Below are 5,863 nucleotides of genomic sequence, written 5' to 3' on the forward strand. Positions count from 1 at the left end.
TATGTTTTATTTTTAAATGTGGCATGACTTCTTAAACCTTAGGTAACACCATGTGATATTAAAAATAATAATAAAAAATTCCTTTTGAACCTACAGTTAAAATCTCTTTTTGTTCTAATTTGGGAAAGGGAATTTCTGATTTCCCACATTTTCTTCCAGCTGAGACTGTAATTCAAATGTTGGAACCTGAGTCCAATGTCAATATCTGACAAATACAGGCGGCCAAGAAATGTTATAAACAAGCGTCAAGAAGAATCTGAAGTACGACTTCTTCAAAACTGTTTGAAAACAGGGGCGTGAATATTTCCTTAGCTTGCTAGACCAAGAGAAGCAATACAAGACCTAATGCAAGAACCAAGAGAATTTAAATTAGAAACTAACTGAACATAAAGCAATAATGCTTTTGTCTTGTGGCTTTAGATTAAGAAATACATTTTCACACTTTGCTAATCTTTGTATAATGCTTGCTTCAGAAAAGCAGGCCTATTAATAATGAAATTATTATAAAAACAGAAGTAATTGTGAAGCTGTATGAATATAAGAAATGTTTCTTAATTCAGGTCCAAAAAAAATAAAAGGACAATTCTTACGTAATTGATCAGTCATATGCAAATGTCTCCATTAGTATCAGATAAATAGTCATCTTCCAGATCTATTCAAAATTCAATAAATACAATTCAATAAACTCCATCTACTCGCCTTTATCTATCTTTAGACTGCAAGTTCTCAAACCAGAGACTGTCTTTTCCTGAATTTTTGGAAAGTGTTCAGCAAATTGTAGGAGCTGTCATAAATAAATAATAACACTCTAATCACTGGGGACATTTAAGTAAATTACACTCTGCTTTAACTGTTACACTCCTCTTCCAAAATCCCAGGTGAGCAACAATGTTCAGAATCCTGATTTTCATTTATCTTCTTTCATTAGGAGTTTCCTTTCATCAAAATACTGAAGAAACTGTACATGGCTAGTTCATATACTCTTTCACCATGCAGCTGCTCTGCTCAAGACAATCATCTTTCTTAAATGTCGTGTGACTGATTCTGTTCTATTTGCTTCTTCTAAGTTGTTGTTATTTATTTATGCAATACAGAGTCAGCCAGAACTGAAGAGGGAAGAACATGAATCTTCGTTTGCGAGTTGTTTATTGCACCTAAGGGATGCTTATGTTAACAGATGATGTAAGGGAATCATCGCATGGAAAAAGAAGACACCAAGGAGCCATCTAGCCCTTGGGGAGGACAGTGAGAACTTCCTAGGAAAGAGCAGACTGGAAAGAGTTTGCTGCAACTCAGCAAACCACTGAGGTCGCTAAAATAAGGACTCACATGGAGGAGCAGTAATTAATATATTTTTTTTCATTTCCTTTTTATTTCTTTTAAGGGCTTTAAGTTCTCTCTCTTTGAAAACTTAATTTCCTATTTTTTATTCAAATAAAGTTTGAAGTTCCAATAATAAATAATAATAATAATAATGTTAGTCTTTTAAGAGCATTAATATAAGAAGAGGTCTTCAGAAATCCATCTGAAAACAGTTTGATGCAGGGTCACATCACACACAACAGGGACAGGAAGAGGCCTGCCTTCAGCGCTGTCCCCACAGCAGGAGCAAGGATGGAGTCTTTCACACCCAGAGGCTTCACTGCCATCAGAAGTGGAGCAGTAAGCGTAAAAGAAGGAATGAAGTGGAGAAATGGGAAGTATTTTGAATGATAACAGGCCTCCTCACCTCCCCACACACCAAATGTCCTCCTGCAGAAAGGACAAGTCCAAATGAGAACAACCAAAAGAGAATGAAAATAGAAAGCAAAGGAATATTCAAGGAGAACAGTGAAAAGTGAAACAAAGGATGGAGGAAAGCTGGGAATCATACGATCACTGGCAGCAAAAGCAGAACAACACAAGTAGATCTTTCCCTCACGTCATCCAGAAAACTCTTGGTTATCCCAAAAAGAGAAAATTATCTCCTTGAGATACTGAGTTCAAGAGTGAAAAGACAGCTACCACTCAGATGAGATGATGTGAGATCACCTTAGACAGGTGGCAAAGGCTGGAGACATATTTCTGACCCATAAGAGGTGGTGTAAAATACAGATCATGCACCAAAACAAGGAGTTGCAAAATTGTGTCTTCAGAAGAGGAAGAGGGTGTAAATACTCAAGTCCTTCTTAACACATAGCACCTGGAAAAGATATGTGGATTTTAGGTGGCAGTTTCTAACACCCTTTGAAAAATAAAGTTAGAATGAGGTTGACACCAGTCTTTCTTCCCCTTTTTTCTGGTGTAACAGTTTGTCCTTTGCCAGTTGACCTGAACAATGTGCAACAGCAAACCTTCCTTTCCTCAAAGGGGAAGAATACAGTGGTTCTACCTGGCACTAATACTTTTTCAACTTTTGCATCGTTCTAAAAAATACGATGTTTTTTTCTTCCCCAAAATCAAACTAGATAGAACTAATCAAAGTAGATACATAAAGCAACGAGAAAGTCAAAATGATAATCCTGTGGCCAGAAAATTCTCAGACTGGGATTAGAGGTTTGCATCTATGCCAGATCATTGCCATATATATGAGTAACCATTAGAATGGAAGGAGAAGTGTCACACAGGGTTCTCCAGGGGTCTGTCCTGGCTGCAATACAGCTCAGGATTTACTCCATGATTCAGAGAACGCATATTAAGTTTTCAGATAGCATAAACCCAAGAGGAAATAAAAATACTGCAGAAGTCAAAATATTCTCAACAAAAAAGGAAATAAATTTTGTGGGGAAAGGGGGAGGGGGGGGGGAAACACCAACAAGAATACACCCCATCATGGACAAAGTGAAGATACTATAAAAGCTATTGAAGCACATAAGCATTGGTGCCTTTGTTCAGTACTGGTGAGGCCATACCTGGAGCAATGTGTCCAGTTCTGGGTTTCCCAGTATGAGAGAGACTGGGACATATTGGAGGGATTCTGACTAAGAGCCACCAAGATGACCAAGGGACTGGAGCACATCTCTTAAGAGGAGATTATGAGAGAGCTGGGGCTGTTCAGCCTGGAGGAGAGAAGTCTCAGAGGGCATCTCATCAATGTGTATAAACACATCGATCTCATTGATGTGTACAAATGTGAAGGGAGAGTGCAAAGAGGACAGAGCCAGGCTATTTTCAGTGGCACCCAGGGACAGGACAAGAGGCAGTGGGCACAAAGTAGAACAGAGTTTGTTCCCTCTGAATATCAGAAAGCATTTCTGTGCTGTGTGGGTGACTGAGCCCTGGCACAGGTTTCCCAGAGAGGCTGTGAGGTCCCCTCCTTGGAGATCTTCAAAAGCTGCCTGGACGTGGTCCTGGGCAGCCTGCTGTGGGTGGCCCTGAGGGTTGGACCAGGAGGCTTCCAAAGGTGTCTGCCAATCTCAGCCATTCTGTGATGCTGAGATAAGAGAACATAAGAGGGAACAACTGGTTAGAAATCAGTTCTGTATAAAAGGGCCTGGAACTACATGACACAGGAGCCAAACAGAAATCAGCATCAAGCTACCACAGGACAGGTCAGTTCCTTTAGGTACCAAGAGGATTCTACATGTACCCAAGAGCCAGAATAGCACACAGAGCATAAGACATAACTCTTGTGCTTTTTGCTACAGGGTGCAGCTGTGATACTGCCTTGTTCTCAGAATATAAAAATAAATTAGTAAATAAATAAAAACTCAGCTGGGGCAACTGGAAGGAATGCAGAGGACAGCTGGAAAAACAACACTGGGAAACATTACCTTGGAAGAAAGATGGAGCTGCGAGGTTTTGAATCCAAGGAACACAAGACCAAGTCATGGCATAACAACAGCCCTCAAGCACATAAAACACTGCTGCAAGGAGGGATTGAATTAGTTCTCCATGTCCATCCAGGAGAGGGTGAAAGTAACAGCCTTTAATTTTAACAGCAAGGATGTTATTGAAGACAAGGAAATATTCTGCTGGCAAGAATAATGAAACGTGGAAATAGATTGCCTGAGGAAGAGGTCAGATAAACCTTCCTTGAGAAGGATAAAAGGTATAACCGACCCTGTGTTGGAGTAAAGATAAACTCCAAAAGTCCCTTTCAGCCCCATCATTCTCAGCTTGCCTGTACATATATTTTATTATTTTTTTTTTAAAGTGAAGATCTCACACCTTTTAGAAGTAGACAGCCTCCCTAACTGATTAGATAACTATGTCTTGCTGTGTTCTTGCTTATCTGCCCTCCCCAGATCAGCACATGGTCTTTACTTGCTCTGGAGCTACTACCTATTTCCTGTCCATACACCGGGGCTATTTCTGCTTCCTCTGAGCAACACTCTGTAGAGGATACAAAAACTTTTATGGATGATTAATAGCTAGCTTTCAAGGCTTAATGATTTGGCTTAGAAATGACATCTTACAGATCAGTCAGCTAATCTAGATCTTGGCCAGCTTCTCTTTTACTCTTTCCAACAGACAAAGTGACTATTCAGCTCAACATCTTTCATTCTTCCAGTCATTATTCTCCATTATTAACCACCTATTCAGATGCCTATTCCCAAGTCACACCACTTTGCTCAACAGCCCATCACTACTGTATTCCCAAAGGGTAAGCAGAGAGACATTAAACACCGATCAAAAGAAACTGTTGCTACAGACACAGGAGTAGTTCAGGAATTAGTCCAGTTCTCCAGTTTTGTGCATTTAGTTTTCCATTTTTCAGCTCCGCAATGATGAGACTGCATTATGTCTAAAGAAGAAAACACCGTTTTACTACACATTGGGCAACGTATACAATTTCTAACAGCAGAAGCTCTTTCCTTCTGTTACTGGAATAAAGATGAATAATAATGTTAAAATTAGTTACAGCCAGTATGTGGTAGATGGACTGTTGCCATATGGTGGTTATGTAAATTAAATGACAAAATAAGGAGCTAGCATTTATAAGCAACTTTTGTACACTACAGAAACCCAGTCTGCATGTGCAATACCTACTAGTCTCTACTTTGGGGAAAGGATGACATCAAAATCCACTTTTTTCCAAGCCACTTTAACAATTATTTCAATGAAAATTCAATCCTCTTACTTGCCTAATGCACAAAGAAGATTAAATCCAATCTCCACTCTTGTTTGATATGCAAAGTAGTCTTCTCCAGTTAATTTAAATGTCTATTTTCACCTGGCAAAACAATCTCCTGATAATGCATGGCTGTGTTGCCTGTCTAGAAAGGTGTCTGACCACACTTTGCAGATGGCTTAAATGACCATACTTAGGGCAAACAGAGTCTCTGTCTGGAGGCCATCAAAGCTACCTACCTGTTTTCCTTGACTAGATCAGAATTTAGGACCAGCTTTAGTAGTCCTGATACTCCATGTATGTGTCATTTAAACACAAAATGGGGACTTCAAATAGGCAGGCAAGATTGTCCCATACCACCACTGCTCAGTAAACTTTAAATATGCTGGAAGCAGCATTTCAAAATCCATATGAAGCAGCAAATTGTAGTTGTACTTACTATATATAATTTAAACTATCTCAATTTTTTATTATTGAGCAGGCAAGGGCAAAAGGTACCAAGAGAAAGAGATAACTGTATCAGAAACCAAAAAAACAGTTTATTACAAAAGCTGGGCCACTGTATTAAGAGACCAACCCTCAATTCTCAGGTTATAATGAAAGCATAGCACCTACTATGGAAAATAAAAGTTGAAATTAATTATGTTATATAACAGCTTCATGAATCCTTGACATACAACACAGATTAGATTCAGGACTCCTACTGTCCCACCACACAAAACCACAAATATTTTTTCTCTAAACATATGCACAGAGGCTAATTAACACAAAATCCTTTTTCCTTACTGAAAAAAAAATAGTCTTCAGGCT

Source organism: Aythya marila (assembly GCF_965140915.1).
Source record: "Aythya marila genome assembly, chromosome: 1".
In the NCBI taxonomy this organism is placed as follows: domain Eukaryota; kingdom Metazoa; phylum Chordata; class Aves; order Anseriformes; family Anatidae; genus Aythya; species Aythya marila.